This window comes from Trichosurus vulpecula, chromosome 7, assembly GCF_011100635.1.
Source record: "Trichosurus vulpecula isolate mTriVul1 chromosome 7, mTriVul1.pri, whole genome shotgun sequence".
Lineage (NCBI taxonomy): Eukaryota > Metazoa > Chordata > Mammalia > Diprotodontia > Phalangeridae > Trichosurus > Trichosurus vulpecula.
In genome coordinates, this window is record NC_050579.1 from 162,680,865 (window position 1) to 162,704,773 (window position 23,909).

The window sequence follows — 23,909 nt, forward strand, 5'->3', positions numbered from 1 at the left end:
GGGGTAGTGGTGGTGATGATGGCAGCAATCACATTAGTTCTCACTCTAGAATCTGTTTCCTGATGTGCAAAATCTGAGTATTGAATAAGGTCAATTCCTTTTAGCTCTAAGTCCATGATCCTACGAGGTGAGAAACTCACAACCCCTAGAGTTTCTCTCTTCAAACAAATGTTTAATGACAAATGGGGCAGATTAGAATGTGAATTTCGACATATATTCCATAGTATAAGATGTTATTAGTCGTGGGTACAAGGTACCCAAGCCTTAATGTGTTTTATAAAGAGTAACTGGAGTTTATCAAAGTTTTCGAACAGTCGTCTAGTTCTTTTTCTGAGCGCCTGCTGTTAACGAGTCGGCTATTCCTCCGCACTTTCTTGGCTCTAGCACGGAGGGTTCCTCCCAGATGTGGCTCCAGCTGCTTGCACCCCACCGCAGCTGGTCTCAGTGTCTCCGCCTGCCAAGCGCTGCTGCAGCTACAGCTGCAGCCGCATCTGGGGGGCGCGTGCGCCGTGGCAGCCGATGCCCGGGCACCGCCGCCTTCTCCCCGCTGCCCTGCCTATTTTAGTCCAAGCTGCCGCGGCCGGGCGCGGGGCCCGCCTGGAGCCGGGGGCTGAGCTTAGGGGCGCGGAGCTGACCCTCGGGGCCGGGGCTGCCGGCACCCAAGCTGAATAAGAAGAGGGAGCCGGAGCAGTCGGGTCAGCCCCAGCCTCCCAGGCTCTCAGCCTCCCAGCCAGAGTCCGGCTAGGTCCTGAAACTTTTGTCATGCAACCCTGGAGCTTGTGCCGAGCGAAAGAAAAAGGTAAGAAGGAGTTGAGAGAGGAGCTGCTGGCTCTGCAACCGCCTCCTGCTCGGGTGTCGACTTACAGCCTGGCACCTCGCGGGGCTAAAAATGGAAGCGAAAGTTGGAGGCACCCCGGGCTCTGAAGCAACTTTCCCGGAGCTCTACAACCCCCATCTCGGCCTCTTCCCCTCTGTGCTCCGCAGCTATTCATCTGCCTCCTTTCTGGCCCCAGGTCGGTTGCTCGTAGTCATCTTCTTTGGCTGCTCCCCAAATTCCCATCCACTTCCTCAGCCCCTTCCCACGTTTTGCCCTTTTTCCTACCCCAGTCCTCCATCACTACTTTCTCTGTTGCCTTGATCCTCATTCTGTCTGTCAATCCTGACTATTCCATGTCCTCAGGGCCCCCTTAAGAGAGTTGGGGAAGGAATCTAGTAGAGGGAAAGGAGCCCTCTTAGATTCTCATAGGCGTCTGTGTTTTTAGCTGCTGTCAGTCTCCTTCACTGGACCCTAGAGGGAACAGGATTGGTTCACCTTGTCTTCAGTTGCACACAGACTTGGGAGAAATGCCACATCTAGCTCTGAGTCTCCATCCTCTCTCACTGGTCCTATGGACAAGTCTGGTTGTGGAAGAAAAAAAAAAAAGAAACGTGATTCTTAATGTTTCCCATTCATGTTCTATGTAAGGACTTTGAAATGTAAAGGCAGGCTTGGAAGGCATTTGAAGAAGGGAGGTTACTATCACTCTATCAGGAGTTTCTTTCCTTCCTCCTTCCCTCCTATCCTTCCTTCTTTTCTTCTTTCCTTTTTCCTTCCTTTTATCTTCTTTTCTTCCTTCCTTTCCTTTTTTCTTCCTTCCTTCCTTCTTTCCTTCCTCTCTCCCTCCCTTTCTCTCCCTTCTCCTCCCTTCTTTCCTTCCTTCCTTCTCTCTTGTAAGCAGGTCAAAGGCTCTCTAATATTCAAGAGAGGAGTCCTTGATGGGACCATGGTCAAGTAGTTTCTCTTCTCTATTTTTGTTTCCTCATTTGTAAAACATAACAGGACTGAACTAAGTGACTTTTAAGGCTCCATCCAGCTCTGGTGATTCTTGGTCCCTGTATTGATTGAAAACACAAATAGAAAATTAATAATATACAGATGGTAAGAATTATTTTCAGCAAAGAGGAACTCACCAACTTTGGAAACAAATTCAAAACCTTTCCACCAAACAAGCACATTAGGTGATTTTTTAAAAATGTTAACCATTATATTTTAAGTATTTTAAAATTTCAGGGCAAGCAAAAATTATATTTATTTCTTTGTATTTTTAATTCCCAAGGACATTTGCATAAAGGATTATAGTATTATAGTTGGAAATTGTTCTTTTTGATAATAAATGAAGAACTAAACAAGAATGCTCGGTTGAGAACATAAGTAAGACTGATCAAATCACGTTTATGGGCTTCAGTTTCCTGACCTATAAAATGAAAGCATTGGACTGAATGATCCCTAAGATTCCTTCCAGTTTTAGCATTCCATAACATTAGGGTGACTTCAAGACAATATTTTCCAAAATCCAATTTAATATAAGGCATTACCTGCTCTCTAAAACTGTGCATATTTAAGCCCTCAGACATTTGGTAAGCAGTTGGATTTCTTTAATTATACAAATCTCTTGTAATATCTGAATCATAGAACAAACTAAACTTCTAAATGGTGACATTCTCTGTTGTTAAATTTAAAAATGTGTCACCAGAAACTGGAATCCAGACTTTGTACCACAGAACTGACTAATAAGGTTGGCACATCTTTTTACTGCTACTTGGTCAAAAAGAAGGCCTCAGAAAACTGCAGATGAAGGCAAGACCTCTTTATATATATATATATATATATATATATATATATATATATATATACATATATATATATATATATATATATATATATAGGAACACTACCCGTGATGATGGAGTGATATTCCATTTTAAGGTAGTCTTTGCAAAATTTCTGAGACTGATCCTTTAAAAAGTAGAGGAAAGCTTCAGAGTTTAGAGTTTGTTGCTGTCAGTAAGGGTCATGGGCATATACAGCAACAAACAAGCCTCCAAAAGAGGAGATCATGCTATATATTTTTGGTTACCTTTGTAAAGAAAAAAATTAAGATTTCTCCTCACTCACCTTCCCTTCCTCATTTCTTTACAAGAAATGAACAGGAAAATGTTTAAAAGCAAAAGTCACAGAGGTGTTTTATAAAAAACTTTGACTTCATTATTATTAGACAAATCTGCTGGTGATTTAGGCCTAATGGTTCACAGTTATACCCTTACGTGCTGAGCATTTATATTGCATAAAATCCATTGCTAGTGTGAAAAACACAGAGAATAGATAAAGTTTTGCAACTAAATTATTCATAGAGTTAACAGATGTGACTTGATGAGGACAGAAGGCTATATGTCTGCCTTCTGAGTGAGTGTGGGAACAGGATAAAACATATACTGTTTGAAACCTGAAGAATCCTCAGTCTTTTTGACTTTGAGTTTGTCAACCATTCAAAATGTAGGCAATGTGCCTTAAAGGAGATATGACCATTAATTTTCCCAGTATATTATCTAGCTGAGTATATAGCACAACGTTTTTATACAGGCGAGGAATAGCACAAATGCAGTCTTCTGTATGGGGGAGAGAAGTATTATATTAGAATGCAAACTAGGTGCTTATAAAATCTAATTTACCCAATTTGTGGAGAATAAGTAAAAACAGTCAAAGAAAGAATTACATTTTTATTCATACACCTTAGACTTGGATTGATGCTTGAAGTTGTACTTTGGATTTACAATAATAGATTTATTCCAAATAGATGGAAGCAATTATTCTTTTGTTAATCGAAATGCACTCTTTTTGGTAAACTGAGAGACTCCTGAATTTAAAAGCTTCTTGTTTTATCCTCTTAAAACACCTGCCTATTACTTATAAAAATGAAAAACTTTTAAATGTCAAGTTAAGAGAATAGCTAAAGTACCAGTTTGGCCAAAATATAGTGTGTATGAGGGCAAAAAGATATAATTAGTCTGGAAAGGGAGGTAGGAGCCAGATTATGGAAGGGTACACATACTAGCCCAAAGAGTTTGTATTTTAGAAGCAATACAGAGCTACTGAAGATTTTTCAGGGAAAAGAAAAAACGGAGATTAAGGAGTAGTTAGGTAGAGATAAGAGGATATGATTAATAATAATACCTAATATTTATATAGTGCTTACTGTGTGTACTAGGTATGATGCTATGCATTTTCTAATTGTTATCTCATTTGATCTTCACAACTATCCTGGGAGAGGTTAAGTGACTTCCTTAGGGTCACACAAGTAGCAAGTATCTGAGACCATTTTTGAACTCTGGTTTTCCTGACATTAGGCCCAGCACCTTATCACACTGTGCCAACTAGCTTACAATACTAATAACTACCACCACCACAAAATAATATATAACATTTAAAGGTTTGCAAAGCACTTTGCACATATTTTCATTTGAACCTCACAACCACCATAACAAAGCAAAAGGGGAACCAAATGAGAGCAACAGCTCAGAAGCCAAGGAATAAGAGTATCCAGGAGAAGGGTATGGTCAACAGTGTTATGGGCTGGAGAGAGGGAAAGTGAAATGAGGACAAAGAAGGAAACCAGATTCCATCAGTTGAGACAGTTACTGATAGCAAATTCATTGAGTGATGAGATCAGAAGCCAGAATACAAGAATTTGAGAAGTAAGGGAAAATCAAAGTGTATCTGTCTTTTTCTAGGAGTTTGACTTCAAAAGCGGGAGGAGTTCTAGGGTAAGAGAAGATTTGGAAGAAGCTGCTTTCTGGAGTGGATAGAGAATGTCTAAGAGGATTAATAAGAGGATAGCCATATAATAATGAAGATGCCATTGAGATGAGATCAAATAAATCTGTTGGGTACCAAAATAGCATGTTTATGTAGCTGTTAGTGTCATACCCTCGAAAATTATCTTCCATTTACTCAGCATTTATTTTGTATGTGCTGATTTTGTATTTTATTTCCGGATTAGAATATAAGTTTCCGTAGACTATAAACAGAAATGGTTTTTGCTGCTTTTTTGTAACCCTATGATTAACACAATCGCTGGAACACAGTTAAGTACTTAATGAATTATTGTTGATTAGTTGTGAGTAGAAGCAGATAATTTGGATGGTGGGGTTAGCTCAGGGCTGGAGTTTGGCTAGGCATGTGTAATAGGACAAGGGGGCAAGCAATTCAAGAGTATTTGATAGTGCATAGTTGAATTGGTCAACAGTATAGTCAAGAGGGGCAACTAGGTGGCGCAGTGAGTACAGCACCGGCCCTGGAGTCAGGAGGACCTGAGATCAAATCCAGCCTCAGACACTTGACACACTTACTAGCTGTGTGACCTTGGGCAAGTCACTTAACCCCAATTGCTCTGCCTTCCCACCTCCAAAAAACACCTCAATATAGTCCAGACTATGAAGAGAAGAAAGTGAGGACAAAGCAAGGGTGTTAGACTGGGTGAACAAGCTGTGGGTTTAGAGGTCATGGTCAGGATGAATAATAGTCTCAGGAAAAGTGAGGCCCATCTCTAAAATATACAGGGAACTGAACCAAATTTATAGGAATACAAGTCATTCCCCAATTGAGAAATGGTCGAAGGATATGAACAGGCAATTTTCAGAGGAAGAAATTAAAGATATCTGTAGACATATAAAAAATGCTCAAAATCACTACTGATTAGAGAAATGCAAATCAAAACAACTCTTAGGTACCACATCTCTTTTGTCAGATTGCCTAAAATGACAAAACAGGAAATGATAAATGCTGGAGAAGATGTGGGAAAATTGGAACATTATTATATTGCTGGTGGAGTTGTGAACTGATCCAGCCATTCTGGAGAGCAATTTGGAACTATGCCCAAAGGGCTATAAAAATGTTCGTACCCTTTGATCCAGCAATACCACTTCTAGGGTTGTATACCAAAGAGATCACACAAGTGGGAAAAGCACCCATATATATTTATATTTAATATTTATAGAGGCTCTTTTTGTAGCATCAAAGAATTGGAAATCAAGGGGATACCCATCAATTGGGGAATGGCTGAACAAGTTGTGGTATATGAAGGTAATGGAATACTATTGTGCTATAAGAAATGGGGAGGATATGGACTTCATAATAACCTGGAAAAACCTACACAATATAATGCCGAGTGAGTGGAGCAGAACCAGGAGAACATTATCCACAACCACAGTTACATTGATTTTGTGATGACTAACCCTGATAGACTTCACTCTTCTCAGCAATACAAAGTTCAAAGACAACTCCAAGGGACTCATGATGGAGAGAGCTATCTACATCCAGGGAAAGAACTATGGAGTCTGAATGCAGATTGAGGCACACTGCTCTTTTTTTCTCCTTTTTTTTCTCTTTTGTTTGTTTTTGGTTTTGTTTCTTCTTTCTCATGATTCATTCCATTGGTCATGATTCTTCTTTACAAGTTGACAATTGTGTAAATAAGTTCAATGTGAAGTCATATGTAGAAGATATATCGGATTCCATGCCATCTTGGGCGGGGGGGCGGGGAAGAAAATCTAGAATTCAAAATTATGTGGAACTGAGTGTTGTAAACTAAAAATAAAAAATCTTAATTATAAACAATACAATAAAACATGGTAACAGAAAAAAAAGTGAGACCAAGGAAGAGATGGAAGGATAGGTTGTTATGAGAGAAAGGAATTTCAGAGTTCTGGGTCATGGAAGTAGCACAAGGTGATGGAGAGATGAAATGCATGCCCAGCTCTATTCATAGGTCAGTAGGAGGACGAGCTGGGATGTGCTCAAGGGAACAATAAAATGCATATTGGTGTCCTCACATATGATGGAAAGGGTTGAGATGGAGAAGCAGACTGTGAGTCAGGTACTAAACTCACAAGATCATAGATCAGCTATAGGTGATGCAGAACCTGGGACTTGGAGTTAGGAAGACCTGAGTTCAAATCCTGCCTCAGACACTTAGTAGATCTGTGGCCCCAAGCAAGTCCCTTAATTTCTGTCAAGCTCAGCTTCTTCATCTGAAAATGAAAATAATAGCATCCACGGTTGTCATGAGGGAGAAATGAGAGAAGATTCGTAAAGCACTTTGTGAATCTTAAAGCAGAAATGCTAGCTATTATATTTATACCAGGAAGGCACCGTAGAGGCCATCTAATTCAATCCTCTCATTTTACAGATGAGGAAACTGAGGCCCTGAATAATGAAGTGACTTTCTCAGGGTCACACACAAGATAGCACACAGTGGGGTGGAAATTTGAACCAGGACTAGAAACTGAACCAACTTTGACTCCAAATCTAGTATTCTTTCTGTTGTAAATTCCCGCAGACCAGTTCTCTGGAAAACTTTCCCTTGTGGGATCATAAATCTGGAAGCGAAAGCGACTGTACTGATCATCTCATTCCACCCCCCACTCCCCTCCCCATTTTACAGAGGAGGATATTGAAGCTAATGGCCTGCAGCGGCATCCGTCAGATGATGCTCATGGTGAAATGCCTCAAACATAGGCTTAGAACATTTTTAACAATGATAACAGAGACTCTCCTCTTTCCAGGTGTTGGCATATTCATTCATGAGAGAGTCTATGTGTTTTGGGGGAGGAAAGCATTAGATTGAGGATCAGAAGTCCTGGAGTTGAGCCTGAGCTATGCCATACATTAGCTATGTGACTTTGAGCCACATGGCTCATCTCTCTTGGCTCCTGGTTCCTAATCAGTCAAATGAGTTGGACTGAATTATACTAATAGCTCACATTTCCAGATTGCTTTCTGACTTACTAAATGAGCCTGTTCTTTCTGGCAACCTTGTGAGATCACTATAGTGGGCATTATTATTGGCATTTTAACATGTGATGAAATCAAGACTCTGTTTGTTACTCAGGTGTTAAATGGTGTCTTGCAATGGAGTTGAACTCAAATACAAACAGGTCCTACAGGCATATTGACTTAGAAAAACAAAAATTAAGATTATATACATTGTATTTTTATTTTTTTTGTTAAATATTTCCCAGTTCTATTTTTATTTTATTTTTAATTTATGAACTAAAACAAGCATTTCCTTAGCATAATAGAATTTTTTAAGAAAAGATGATTGCACATGAAACTATAAATTATTGGTTGCTGTGGGGAGTTTTGCCGGCAAGTTGCAGGCCTCAAGTTTGACACCTCCGAGTAGATAGAGCACAGTACTCAGAATCAGGGAGACCTGAGTTTGAATTAGATGCTTACTAGCTGTGCGGCCTTACTAGCTGTGTGGCAAGTCACTTATCTTCTCTCTCAGCCTCAGTTTCTTCCCCTTAAAAAAGCGATAAAAAGAGCATGATTAAATGAGATAATATGTGTAAAATGCCTTGGAAAACCTCAAAGAGCCACATAAATTTTAGCTATTATTATAGTTGTTGTCAGAACTGGGACTTGAATTCAACTCATCTAAATCTAAACCTAGTACTCGTATCACTAGACCAGACTGCAAGAAGAATGCCAGAAATGATCCACCTGGAATTCAAATAGTGAATCTCAGGCACATTGGTGCCACCTGTAGCAAAGGGTAGGCTCAGTGGACATTTAAAAATGTATGTTACATTCAAATGGTTTCTAAAGTCAAATGATCGTAGGATCATAGATTTAGAGCTGGAAGGGACTGAAGCTGGTAGTAAGTGGCAAAATCAGAATTCAAACTCAAGTTATCTGACTATAAATCCACTGAACTTCCACTGTTTCATTCTTTGTGGTTTCCAAACTATTACTCTATTATTGTTGAGAAAATCCATTAGTCTGTCTGAGCCCCAGTTTCCTTATCTGCAAAGTGTGGGTAATCATAATGACAATTTTTACCTTGCTGTGTTTTTATGAGGATTAAAAGTATAAAGTGTTTTGTTATAATGTTTTTGTAGTCACCTGGGGCACGGTGGCCCTTTTGGAGCTGGACACATTTTCATTGTTCTGTTTTATATTGCTCCCTCTACAGAATTGCTGCAAAGTATATGTACATGTCAGGTTTGTGTATGTGTGTGCACGTGTATGTGTGTGTACGATTTATTTCAGTGCTTTGAAAATTCTCTTATTTAATTGGTGTGATTATTCCTTCTAAGACAGATCAGGAACCCTCTCCCTTCAGAATGGTCTTTATGAGTTTCTGTGCCTAAAAAATGGCCAGCTTTCTGATGATGATTCTCTCCTGGTTTACCTAAGCTGGTCTTTGGATGACAGCTGTGTGGTGTAGACCATCACCAGGACATTCTCACATTGCAATTCACATTTCTCTAGCATTTTAAGGTTTACAAAGCAACAAGCCTGTGAGGCAGGTAATCCAAGTGTTTTTATCTCCATTTTACAGATGAAGGAACCAAAGCTTGCAAAAGTTAAATTCTTTGCCCAAAGTCACATAACTAATAAGCAAAAGAGTCAAAACTTCAAACCAGTATACCTGACTTCAAATCCACTACTCCTTCCATTAAGTCATGTTCTATCTTAAGCCTTTCTAACTTGGTCAGATTTTCTGGATCTTTGGCTTCACTAGTGTAACTTCGAAGACCCAAAAGTCACTTCCAAAAGATGTTTAGTGAAAGATAGCTTTTGGTATAAAAAATTCTCTGGTACTCTCACCAACATAAGAGAGACATTGGAGTGAAACATACCCACAATACGCCATCACACACAAACATATACACATACACACATACATTTATATCTATCTCTAAACAAAGAGAAGATAGATAAATAAATAGATAGATGCATAAATCTGTGAGTCAACAGCATAAAGATGATTAATTAAATTAAATTAAATTAAACCCATGGAAGCTGATGAGGTTATCAAGAGACAGTGTAGAGTAGACCTGCACAACTTGGCAGTAGGTAGGGGCCCAAATTAAAACAGGCTAAACTCCTTCAGGGCACAGATAGGGTTTTGAAGGCTCAATTTCCAATTAAAGGTAACTAGATTCAGACTGATGGTGGTTAGTTGCTTTGGGTCACGTGACAAACAGGAGAAAGTGAGCACTGGCAGGGCCACCTGAAAACCTTTGGCTGGCTGCAAGCAGCCCCTGGGCTGTATGTTATGCAGGCCTGGTATAGAGGAAGACGAGAAGAGGACCTACAACTAAATACTGAAGAATACTCACAGTGAGGAGCATCATAATGTTAGTGAACAGAAAAGGAAACAAAGGAAGAATGGTCAGACAGGTAGAAAAAGAAAGAAGAGAGAACAATGTCATGAAAATTTAGCTGAAGATATCTGGGATTAGCAGGCGATTAATAGTGTCAAATACATCAAAGAGATTGAGAATGATAAGGACTGAGAAAAGGCCATCAGCTTTGCCAGTTAAGAGGTCATTGTGTGTGACATATAAAAAGTTCAAGAGACATAATTTCTGGGTAATTAATCATGTTATTAATCATGCTAGATTATAATTAATAAAGGGGGTCAGTGACATTCTTGAATGCCAAAGACCCCTCATGGAACCCAATCAATGCTGACATGCCCTTGGAAGACTGGATGTTCCTGAGGGTGGCAATCAACTCTGGTTAACAATTAATGAGGAGAATGAATATCATGAGAGGTGGACCTATTCTAATGAGAAGCTGGGGGATGTGACTTTGATTAGGTCATTTACTTCCAAATCACCCCCAGCCTTGGGCAATCTAGACAAAGGATCTACCCCTCTGCCTAAATCTGCTTGAGTGGAACTCAATGGGCCGGAATTCACCTTCTAGTTGCATGGGCCAACAACTCCACCTAGATAAGATAGTCTAAGTAGGGAAAATTGGGGGGAAAGGTCCAAGATCTCCCCAATAATTTGTCATTTAGTAATTATTTTTCTCAGTTGATAACTTTGAAGAGAGTAGTTTCCCTTGGAAAGCCCAATTGCAAAAGGCTAAGGGGCAAAAGGAGAGTAGGTGAAAAAAATTAAAAAATAAAAAAATAAATTTTAAAAAATAAAAAAATTTTTAAAAAGGGAGAGTAGGTGGAAGCAACAAAGTGTACAGGAAAACAACCTATATATGTTTTGTTTAGAAATCTAACTCTTTCAAGGGTCTCTCTCTCCATCATTCCTCCTGCCACTATTTTTGACACGAATTTAAAAAGGAAAAAAATGCATATTTAACATGACTATTTAGCATTCATTCAATACAGCAGGAGTCAGAAGACCTGAGTTCAAACACCAACCTTGATTCTTTGTTATTGCTCAGTTGTTTCAGTCATATCTGACTCTCTGTGACCCCATTTAGATGTTTTCTTGGCAAAGATACTTGCCATTTTCTTCTACAGCTTATTTTACAGATGAGGAAACTGAAGCAAACAGAGTTAAGTGGCTTGCCCAGGGTCACACAGCTAGTAAGTGTCTGAGATTGGATTTGATGAGTTTTCCTGACTTCAGGCCTGGCATTCTACCCACTGTGTCACCTTGCTTCCCCCACTTAGATGCTTACCAGCCATATGACCGTCACTTACCCTCTCTGAGACTCGGTTTCATCATCTTTAAAAACAGAGATTATAATAACTCTGCTGTCTGCTTTATAGAGTTGTCGTGAACTTCAAATGAGGTAATTTGGGTAAAATACTCTGTAAACTTCGAAATAGCATATAAATATCAGCTAGTGACATTATATAGATCATATTAATATATTATGATTGTTATTCTTGAACTGGAAATAAACGAAGCCAACAGAAATGTGTTACATGAGATAATTTCTAAATGCCTAGATAATTAATTATTTTAGAGTTCTTTAAGATAAGACAGTAAGTTGCTATGGGAGTAATTATTTACTTTTATTATTATTAGAGGCAGTGTGGTATGGTAGAGAAAGCCCTGAAGTTAGAGTCATAGGTTCTGAGTTTGAATTCTGTCTCTTGCACATTACTGCCTGTGGGATCTTGGGAAAGTCATTTAAACTTTGTAGGCCTCAGTTTCCTCATATATAAAATGAGTGTGGTGTGCTACATGACCTCTCCAATCCTTTCCTGTTTTAGATCTATGGTCTATGATTTTGTTTCCATTTGATATATAAGGGAATTTTCCTCTCATGGTTCTTAGTATGTGTTATAGCTATTGGTGATTTTAGAAGCCACAGTGAATTAGTAAGATGGTGTCCCAGTCATTCTGTGTGATCCTAGTACAAGATAAAATCCTTTCTCAGTGAAAGGGGAAATACGACAAAAAGTTGGTAACGTTGATGATTTTTACAAGACCCAGTGCATAAATCACATGGTGTTCCTTTTTGTAGGAGCTCAGTATATGATAAAATCTTTGAGAGATGACATAGACGTAAAACTATCTTAACATTTCTATTGGCTCTGGTCCTGCTTCATGTACTTCAAGTCCATTTGCAACTATAAACATAAAACAGACAACACAATAAAACACCAGAAACAGAACCAATTTTCTTTGGCTAAATGGAAAAGGAAAGGCAGGATGATGTCAAAAAATGAAAAGATATGGGGTCAGAAGACCTTGATGCAAATTCTGGCCTTGCCGCTTATTAGCTGTATGAACTTCCGTGAGTTATTTCCTCTCTGGGCTTCAGTTCCATCTGTAAATTGATGATTTCCCTTGGCACTTCCATCTGTTGAAAGGGAAGAGACAGGTGGGAATCTTAAAAGAAGGAAAGATCCTTACTGTTCACTTATGTTTGTACCTTGTGTACATTGTAAGTTCCCTGGTAACAAAAGATTGTCTTTTCTAGGTCTTGTATTTAACAAGGACTATGAGTTGACTCATTCTCACATTTAATTTTATTAATTAATTCAATTAATTAATTCTCAGTAATATTTAATCATGCCAATCTCTAGGACAATGCAAGAGTATGTTTGATGTTTTCTTACTAATTAAGTTTTAATATCTCTCAGTCAACTGAATTCAGGGCCCCTACCAGTTGATCAGATATTAACAAACTTAAAGAGGTTAAAGAAACCTCCTTTCCCAGTAGTATTTATTTATATTCCTCTACACATCAAATCCTTTGATCTCTAAGAATAAATAAATATTAAATCTGCTGAACATACAATTTATGAACAAGGAAATCAGTAATACAAAATTGTAAATAATTATTTACAATATTTTAGTTCTGAGAACAATCACAACCAGGATTATTTCAAACCTTCAATTTAACAGCAGGAAGGAAGGAAACAAGCATTTACACTTACAACAACTTTATAAGCACTTACAATGTACCACGTACTGTGCTAAGTGCCTAACAAATAATACCTCATCTGATCCTTCTAAAAGCCCTGGGAGGTAGATGCTATTATTAATCCCCATTTTACGGTTGAGAAAACAGAGGTTAAATGACTTGCCCAGTATCACACAGCTAGTAAGTGCCTGAGGCTGGATTGTAACTCGGGTCTTCATGGCTTCACAACCTATCTACTATGCTACCTAGCTACCTCTAGCATGTGACTTTGACTCTGAGAACATAGTCAGGATAAGGAGGAAACTTTTTTCAAACAGAATTTTCTTCATCCTTTTCACACCCTAAAGATTAAAATGGTTCCATCAAGAAGAAAGGCCTTTTAATCCTCTTTATGTCTTTCTTCTCTGCCTTCTTTCTGGCCTTGACAAAACAAAAACAAAATACCCCAAACCCCAGTATCTTCAGCTTTTCCTAAGGCATCACGGTGAACAGTTTTTACAAACCTAGTGTCAATATTGTTTTTTGCACAATATTCCCTTTGGCTCTCCATAATACCTATAACCTCTATAGGAAGATGCTTTTGAAATAAGTGTTACATACAGATGACTAAGTCCATTTACGCATGTATTGGTGATCAATAACTTTTTTAAGATGCTATTAATGCCTTTTGTCTTAACATCATATTTATTGCCGGAAGTACTATATCATATCATCCCAGTCTACTACTTCGTGAACCATTCATTGTACCATTTGGCAAAAACACCTAATTTTGTGATCTTGTTCCAAACAAATGCATAAAACCGTCTGCAATAGCAGTTCATAAGATCATGGATTCAGATCTAACCCTGTCATTTCGCAGATAAAGAAACTCAGGCCCAGAAAAGTAAAGGGACTTGCCCAGGACTTCCAACTCAAGAACTCCTGAGGCCATGCTCTAACCACACCACATTGTCTCCAATATCTCTGCTAGAAGAGCTGGACAGTATGCTTCATTACCCGTTCTATGGGTCCATTATCAGTTTTTCAATGACTTTGAGTTCGACATCATTTAATAATCTTTTCATTTCCATTGTCACGGTCATGGTGCATGATATTCTTTTTGACTCTGCTTGTTTCATATAAATCTTCCCATGTTTCTCTGAATTCCCTACTGAACAATAAGATTTCATTAGCTTTACATGAGATTTTTCATTCACTTCCCAACAGATGGACACCCATTTTGTTTGCAGTTCCTTGCTACCACAAAGACTACTGCAATGAATGTTTCAATATATATTGGGTCCTTCCTTCCTTCCTTCCTTCCTTCCTTCCTTCCTTCCTTCCTTCCTTCCTTCCTTCCTTCCTTCCTTTCTTCTTTCTTTCTTTCTTTCTTTCTTTCTTTCTTTCTTTCTTTCTTTCTTTCTTTCTTTCTTTCTTTCTTTCTTTCTTTCCCCCAGTAGTGGAACACTGCATCAAGTAATTTTTCTTGCATAATTCTAAATTGAATTTTACAAAGCTTGGATTAATTCACAATTCCAGTAGCAGTTTTATAGTGTACCTGTTTTCCCACATCTCCTCTAACATTGATTACTTATATTTTTGTCATTTTTGCCAATTTTCAGGTTATAAAGTAAAACCTCACATTTATTTTAATTTATATTTCTCTTAGCTATTAGTGATTTGGAGCATGTTGCCATGTGGACATCTATAGTTTATATTAAAATTATTAACTTAGAGTAATGATACCTTGCATTTATATAGTGATTTAACTCCATTCAAGGCATTTTAATGAAGATTATCAAATTTGATCCTCATAACAACCCTGTGATGTAGGAAGGGAAATAATTATTACCTACAATTTACAAATTTGGAAACTGAGGTTCAGAGAGCTTAATTGACTTGCCGGTGGTCACAATGCAAGTAAGTAGGATAGAAGGGACTAGAAGTAGTGAGAGCTTGTAGGTTCTAATATAACTACAATCTGGGAAAAGAAGAGGAAACCAATTTAGAGATGTGGTAATTTGAAGTCTGGAGTATATACTGAAACTGATACTATTTAATGAGTAAAATATCGGTATAATTATGTTCTTCTGGATTGCCTAGCAACCAAAAATTAGCTCAATGATACGTGCTGTCTAGAGTCATTGATTCCAACAAAATCAATACTTTAACTTGGGAGTTCTGGCTTATAAGAACACAAGGTCCCAATATAAATCCAGTATTAGTTCAGGGCATTTGATTTTTTTATATTTTTATTTTTTATTGATATCTTTGTTTTTACATCACCCACATTTCCCATTCTAGTTCTCTTTCTCCTCCCACCTCAGAAAGTCATCCCTTATAACAATGAATAGAAAAGATGAGAAAAGAGTTCAGCAAAATTCAGCACTACATCTAAGAAGTCTGATAGCTATAGAAGAGAGAGAAGTGCCTTGCCACATCCCTTCTTTGGGGCCAAACTTGGTCGTTATCATTTCACTGCATTAAGTTTTCATTATTTTGTTGTCATTTGTTCTTTCCACTTACATTGCTGTAGCCATTTTGGATATTCTTTCTCTGATTCTGCTTACTTCTTTTTGCATCAGTTCATATTAGTCTTCCCCTGTTTCTCTGTGTTTGTTACATTTGCCATTTCATATGGTACACTGATATTACATTACATTCATGTAAAACTATTTGTTTAGTCATCTCCCAAGTCATGAACAACTACTTTGTTTCTAGTAATACAAAAAGTGTAGAAATTCAACTTTAAAAAGTCTTTTTGGTTTGCTAACCACTTGTCTTTGTGCAACAGTATATGAAGACTGAATCCTGTACAAAATACCATGTTACTATCTCTACAGTGGAAGTATGGGCTTCCACTGTCTTCCCCATCAGCTGGAGAGTATACCTTCTATACCTCTCTACGTCCCCCAACCAAGGGAAATGTTTGGACACTTCTCTGGCTTCCTGTGACATGGGAACAGCAAAGGCATCCTAACGGCTCTTTCGGATTGGTTTTATGGGTCATCATTCCATCATTTATTCATTTATTGGACCAGGGGAGCCTTTCATTTTAATAGTATAGCATGGCTGGTAGCCATCTTGGCCTATTTTGCCCTTTATTCCATTGATTTTATGGAATTGATGTTATCTTAAATAATACTCAGGTAGGAATTGGCCTTTGGGAAAAGTTTTCTACAGAGGCTTTCTGCCTTCCCATGCCTGGAACTCTCTCTTTCCTTAGCTCCATCTTTCTCAGGATTCCTTCAAGTCCCAGCTGAAGTGTCACTTTCTGTAAAAAAATAAAGCTCTCCCCAGTCCTGCCTTTACCTTATTGTCTTCCCATTGAGATTTTCTATATGTAGTTTGTACATAGTTGTCTGCATGTTTTCTTTCCCATTAAACAATGAGCTTCTCCAGAGCAGGGACTATTTCTTGTTTGTATGTTTGTTGCTTTTCTTTGTACCTGAGGGTGCCTGGCACATGTGAGGCACATAATAAATTCTTGTTGAGTCGACTTGATGATTCGAATTTCAGAGAAGGCAAATGGTCACAGTTACAGCATGTGGTATTTGTATTCCAGATAGGTCATGACTAGAAAGGTAAATACCTACCCATCTGAACATATCTGTCTATCCGAAAACATGTTAAGTCTTTTCCACATAAACTTACCCTTGGGAAGGAGGGAAGGGATGAAATAAGTAACAACAATGTGGCTTGCCACTACTGTGGCTGTGTAAGACCAACAACAACAACACACAGAAAGGCTGCTAGCACAGGTTCTTTGATCTGCTTTTCTAAGGAAAGCAACTTTAAGGGGTTAACAGTCTCACTTCAATCAAACATATATATATATACACACACATATATAATTCATTTAGTTCAGTTTAATCAAACATACATATATAATTCACTTCATTCAGGGAGAAAAGCCAGCACCCTGAACTTCAGAGAAAATACCCACAGTCATTACAAACAGAAAATACCAACAGATCAAATAACACAAACCAGTCTATCCATAGCAATACATAGTTACCAGAGAAGCAACAACATCTGGGTTTTTTCAAAGCCTGGAGGCTCCTTAACAATGGCTACCCAGTCTCCTCTGGTCAAATCACAGGACACTCTTCCAGTGAGTGAGAGCCCCAAACAAAACGCTAACCTCTGAGTTCATATACCCTGTTCAGGTCCCTGAGGGCTCAGACACAACTTAGCAAAAAGCTGTGGGGCCTAGGGCCTCACATCTAGTTAGCAAAAAGGTGTGGGCTTGGGGCTTCACACCTAGCAAGACTTAATCAAAGGCACTTAATTACTTTTGCATTCTAAAAGAGAAAACAGTAAAAAAAAAAAGTGCCCCCTTAATTACCATTACATGACCTTGGGAGGTAGGTGGTATTATCATCCTGAAGAAGCTGAGGCAAACAGAGATTAAGTGATTTGCCCTTCGCACAGCTGGTAATGGTCCAAGGCTGGATTTGAATTCAGGTCTTTCTGACTCCAAGCCAGCACTCTATCCACTTTGCCATCTAGCTTCCCCTGCTCTAAGATGCGACTAATGACCTGGAATATTGAATGACTAAAGGAGTATCTTGGCTTTATATCCTATTACCTGGAGCAGTGCTTTTAATATAGGACAGTGATAGGGACTGGACCTGGGAAGCAGTATGGTAAAGTAGATAGAGTGCTGGCCTTGCAGCCTTGTCCATAATAGGTGTTACCTGGCTGTTTAATTGAATTGATGCCAAAGGTTTATTTTTTGTTTTGTTTTTGTTTGTTTGACTACTCAGAAGCCTCATACTTCAATAAGAAAGTTAGAAGGCTTCAGACATTGGAACATTGCCAATTATAAAATTGACTATATGTTAGCAGACAGGAAATAGCTAGCTACCAATGTGGAAGACATTTCTAAGTCAATTATCAGTATGCAATCAAAGGATCAAAATCAACGTCAAACGAAACAAAGGATAAAGGCAAGAATACACCATGGACAATTTCAATAGTTTGAACTTGACCTATCAAAATAAGCTATTGATATTGAAACAGATTAAAAAATTATCTCCAATTATGACCATTTCCTATGGAAGTTTTAGTAATTTTAGGTGATAGTCACAAAAAGGAGACCAAAGGAACCCAAAATCAATTTTAGCTAGTGAAATCTTCAACTCTATGCCAAACAGAGAGGCTTGGCAACCACGGGAAACATTGGTTTGAATTTAGCATGTATATGCAAAACTTTGCAGGGGAAGATTGTGAAAGTTTATGAACAATATTTCCGCACAGAATAGCAAAATCCCATGAATGGGGGAAAATGAATTCGCTAAGGTAGATCATCTCAAGAGCATTTAGAGATGAAACTGAGAGACAGTAAATTAACCCTTCCTATGGGATAGACCTGACAGTGTTTCTATGTTAATAGAAATAAGAGTGGAACTACCATATTTGGACTGTAATACCTCAGTCCTTGATCATTAAAAATAGAAATGACCCTTTAAAATGAAATTGAGATGAGATTTTTGAAGAAATCTGTGCCATATGTGACATATTTGGAGGAGCTTTGTAGCGGGTACTTAATAAATATTTGAGAGTAAAATTGTTTGATCAGCCAAGATGTTTTTTAAAGTTCAAGGCCTATTAAGGTTTGTTGGATTGACGTCCCTGAACTAGCTTCTACTTTTATGAATTTATCCTGAGCATGTAAATAGTCTATACATTGTTGTTAATAATCCATCTTACTAGTTCATCTACCTCCTTGAAATGTGATGAATGGATGGATGGATGGATGGATGGATCCTCAGAGCCACTGACTGACAATTCTTTTTTTTTTTTGCAACTATTTTTTATTTAATATATTTAGTTTTCAGCATTGATTTTCACAAGAGTTTAAATTACAAATTTTCTCTTCATTTCTACCCTCCCCCCAACTCCAAGATGGCATACATTCTGGTTGCCCTGTTCCCCAGTCAGCCCTCCTTTCTGTCATCCCACTCCCCTCCCATCCCCTTTTCCCTTCCTTTCTTGTAGGGCAAGATAATTTTCTACTCCCCATTGCGTGTGTATCTTATTTTCTAGTTGCATGCAAAAACTTTTTTTTTTTTGTTTTTGAACATCTGTTTTTAAAACTTTGAGTTCCATATTCTCTCCCCTCTTCCCTTCCCACCCACCCTCCCTAAGAAGTCAAGCAATTCAACATAGGCCACATGCATATCATTATGTATAACCCTTCCACAATACTCATGTTATGAAAGACTCACTATATTTTGCTCTTTCCTAACCTGTCCCCCTTGATTGAATTTTCTCCTTTGACCCTGTCCCCTTTCAAAAGTGTTTGTTTTTGATTACCTCCACCCCCATCTGACCTCCCTTCTATCATCCCCCCTTTTTTATCTTCTTCCTCCTTTTTTCCTGTGAGGTAAGATACCCAATTGATTATGTATGGTATTCCCTTCTCAGTGCAAATCTGATGACAGCAAGATTCACTCATTGCCCCTCACCTGACTTCTCTTCTCTTCCTACAGAACTGCTTTTTCTTGCCACTTTTATGCGAGATAATTTACCCCATTCTATCTCTCCCTATTTCCCTCTCTCAATATATTCCTCTCTCATCCGTTAATTTGATTTTATTTCTTTTAGATATCTTCCCTTCATCTTCCACTCACCCTGTATCCACTCTCTCTCTCTCTCTCTCTCTCCATATATATATATATACATATATATATATGTATATATATAGACACATACATATATACATACATACACACTCATGTATACACATATATACATAAACATATATATATGCATATTCACTTCAGCTACCCTAATACTGAGGTCTCATGAATCATACACATCATCTTTCCATGTAGGAATGTAAACAAAACAGTTCCACTTTAGTGAGTCCCTTGAAATTTCTTTTTCTTGTTCTTTTTCTTGATTACCTTTTCATGCTTCTCTTGATTCTTGTGTTTGAAAGCCAAATTTTCTATTCAGCTCTGGTCTTTTCACTGAGAAAGCTTGAAAGTCCTCTATTTTATTGAAAATCCATATTTTGCCTTGGAGCATGATACTCGGTTTTGCTGGGTAGGTGATTCTTGGTAATCCTAGCTCCATTGACCTCTGGAATATCGTATTCCAAGCCCTTCGATCTCTTAATGTAGAAGCTGCTAGATCTTGGGTTATTCTGATTGTGTTTCCACAATACTCAAATTGTTTCTTTCTGGCTGCTTGCAGGATTTTCTCCTTGATCTGGGAGCTCTGGAATTTGGTGACAATATTCCTAGGAGATTTCTTTTGGGGATCTGTTTGAGGAGGCAATCGATGGATTCTTTCAATTTCTATTTTGCCCTGTGGCTCTAGAATATCAGGGCAGTTCTCCTTGATAATTTCTTGAAAGATGATATCTAGGCTCTTTTTTTGATCATGGCTTTCAGGGAGTCCAATAATTTTTAAATTATCTCTCCTGGATCTATTTTCCAAGTCAGCTGTTTTTCCAATGAAATATTTCAAATTGTCTTCCATTTTTTCATTCCTTTGGTTCTGTTTTATAACATCTTGATTTCTCATAAAGTCACTAGCTTCCACTTGCTCCAATATAATTTTTAAGGTAGGATTTTCTTCAGTGGTCTTTTGGACCTCCTTTTCCATTTGGGTAATTCTGCCTTTCAAGGCATTCTTCTCCTCATTGGCTTTTTGGAGCTCTTTTGCCATTTGAGTTAGTCTATTTTTTAAGGTGTTGTTTTCTTCAGTATATTTTTCAGTATTTTTTTGGGTCTCCTTTAGCAAGTCATTGACTTGTTTTTCATGGTTTTCTTGCATCACTCTCATTTCTCTTCCCAATTTTTCCTCTACTTCTCTAACTTGCTCTTCCAAATCCATTTTGAGCTCTTCCATGACCTGGGACCAGTTCATGTTTTTCTTGGAGGCTTTTGGTGTAGGCTCTTTGACTTTGTTGACTTCTTCTGGCTGTATGTTTTGGTCTTCTTTGTCACCAAAGAAAGATTCCAAAGTCTGAGTCTGAATCTGGGTGTGTTTTCAATGCCTGGCCATGTTCCCAGCCAACTAACTTGACTCTTGAATTTTTCATCTGAGTATGACTGCTTGTAGAGTTAAGAGAACTATGTTCCAAGCTTGGGGGGATGCGCCAGCTTTGCCACACCAGCACTCCTCCTTCCCCAAGAACCCCCAACCTGGACTGGACTTAGATCTTCAGCAGGTTCTGCACCCCTGCTCAAATCAGCCACTTAATTCCTCCCACCAGGTGGGCCTGGGGCCAGAAGCAACTGCAGCTGTAGTTCTGTAGCTGCCCCACCTCTGCTGCCCCCGGGGCAGTAGCCGAATCACGAACTCCTTCCACTCCTGCAGCTTTTCCCACTAACCTTCTCTGTTATCTTTGGTGTTTGTGGGTTGAGAAGTCTGGTAACTGCTGCAGCTCACTGATTCAGGGCGCTAGGGCATGCTCCACCGGGCTCCTGGTCTGGTTGGTCCGTGCCGCCCACACTGGGCTCTGTTTCGCTCGGCTCTGCTCCCACCTCCGTGCGGGATAGACCTCACCCAGAGACCATCCAGGCTGTCCTGGGCTGGAGCCCTGCTTCTCTCTGCTATTTTGTGGGTTCTGCAGTTCTAGAATTGGTTCAGAGCCATTTTTTATAGGTTTTTGGAGGGACTTGGCAGGGAGCTTATGCTAGTCCCTGCTTTCCAGCTGCCATCTTGGCTCCACCCCCCCCCCAAGGGTACAAATTAATTAAATAAAGACATCCTTGTTACCTAGGTTCTCCCTAAGAGGGAGAGAAGTCATAATCTTTTTCGACTGACAGTTCTTATAGTTGTCCCCATGCAGAAGTCACCTTCCAGGAATGTTTGGGAAAAGCTCCCGACTTTCTCTAAGTCTCAATTTTCCTATCTGGAAAATCAGACTCCTAGTATTAGTATTACCTATCTTGGAGGGCTGTTTCAAATCAAGAGATTTTTAGACCCTGAAAGCGCTGTGAAATTGCAAATTATCATCCTCTTTATTATTATTGTTAAGGGGAAAATGAAGGGAAAAAACAATTTCTAGCAAGTAACACAATGCCCTTACACATGGTATTATTTGAGTGTGTTTGTTAACTTGCTGACCGAAGACCAGTACTATGCTTATGTCTCACTTGTTTCTTTTCAACTTACATCTCTAGGGCCATATTTCTTTCAGCTGATATGCTTCAAATAGCCAGATTACGATATGCCAAATTAGTGTACTATATAAATCGATCATTGGTGCCAACTCTTGTGATGGAAGGCAGAGGCCACACTCTCTTAAGCTCGGTTCAGGAAATCTTTATACTGATTTGGGACATTTAGCATGTCCTAGCTTCCTGAAACTAGAGTACAAGCTCCTTGACTGTCTGCCATTTTTACTTTGTATATCACCATATCCTAATATAGTGCCTTGTACATAGTAGGGATTTTAATAAATATTTGTTGAAGAACAAATAACATACTTTTAACTAAGGAGCTGACTGCAGAAAAGTCTTCTCAGAATTCTAATGTCCTCATCTCATGCTATTCAACTTGAAAAAACTGTGAAGACCAGTTTGTGAATGCCACGAGGACAAAGACTACTCCTAGATTTGTATCTCCCCCTGATGCTCAGCATAGTACAAGTGGTGCTAAATAAATGCTTATCCAATTTATCGAGTAATAATAATCATTGCTAACATTTTTGTAGCACTCTGAGGGATGCAAAGCATTTTACATATATTTTTCATTGGATCCTTGCCTCATAAACATGCTTGTGAAATGTGTGTTATTATCATCATTTTATAAATAAAGAAACTGAGGCAGAAAGTTCATGACTTTCCCAGGGAGTTGAATGATTCTGTTCAATTCACCAAATGTTCCTTATCACATTCTTTTTTTTCTTTTTTTTTTGCAGGGTGAAGGCAGGGTAATTGGGGTTAAGTGACTTGCCCAAGTTCACACAGCTAGTAAGTGTGTCAGGTGTCTGAGGTCACATTTGAACTCGGGTCTTCGTGACTCCAGGGCCAGTGCTCTACTCACTGCACCACCTAGCTGCCCCTGTTATCACATTCTTATCATGTTCTAGGCCTCTGTGTATGGGACAAAAAGATTTTTCAAAATTAAGATGGTCCCTGTATTCAAGGAGCTTGCAATTTTGTTGGGAGTTGGAGTGGAAAATTTGATCTATATAACCAATAACTATAATATGATGAAGAATATGAATATGCATGAAATACAATTAAAATGGTGTGGTGGATAGATCGCCAGGCCTGGAGTCAAGAAGATTTATCTTCACGAATTCACATCTGGCCTCAGACACTTACTGGTTGTGTTACCCCAGGCAAATCAGTTAACTCTGTTTGCCTTAGTTTCCTCATTTGTAAAATGAGCTGCAAACCATTTTCTTGGTGGCAAACACTCCAGTGTCTTTGCCAAGAAAACCCCAAATGGGGTCACACAGAATCAGGTACAACTGAAAACAATACAATTAAAATTCCAAAAATATTCACAGCAGGGAGTCTAGAACAAATGCCGTAGGAAGCTATCCTGGATAGGTGGGCATAGAAATTGGGGTAAAATTTCAACTGGAGGAAATGGAGGAGAGTAGGGAAGGGTATTCAAGCAGAGCAAATGAAGTCGGCAAGGACCCAGATGCCAGAATGTGAAAGGGGCAGTTTAGGGACAGCAAGTATGCTGGAGCACAGGGTACGTGAAAGGTAAATTGGAGCTTAATTGTAAAGATTTTTAAATGGCAGACAGAGGAAGCTGGATGTTATTCAGGAAACACTAGGGACCATTTGTTCATTTTTGAGAAGTAGAATAATGTGATTAGACCCGAGCATTAGGAAGAGTGATTCACAAATATGATGGACTGGATGCAGAAGAGGCTGGATGCTGGGGAAGTGGGACTGTTGTCCTAGTCCAGCACTAAGGACTTAAACTTGGGTGATGGCAGTAGCAGTGGGAAAGGTGGCATGATTTTAAGGGACCTCACAGGAGTAAA

At 38.8% G+C, this 23,909-nt stretch overlaps 1 protein-coding gene across 4 annotated transcripts in view; it reads left to right on the forward strand.

Annotated features, from left to right (window-relative positions):
- Nucleotides 1–600: 600 nt before the first annotated feature.
- Nucleotides 601–23,909, forward strand: part of POPDC3 (popeye domain containing 3) — a 41,722-nt gene continuing 18,413 nt past the window's right edge. For 3 of the 4 annotated variants that reach the window (XM_036767036.1, XM_036767038.1, XM_036767039.1), the window contains exon 1: nucleotides 601–799. The gene's annotated coding sequence lies outside the window, so the exon portion shown is untranslated. Of the gene's footprint in view, nucleotides 800–834; nucleotides 1,014–23,909 lie in introns of those variants that run through there. The other variant, XM_036767037.1, reaches the window with a different exon arrangement.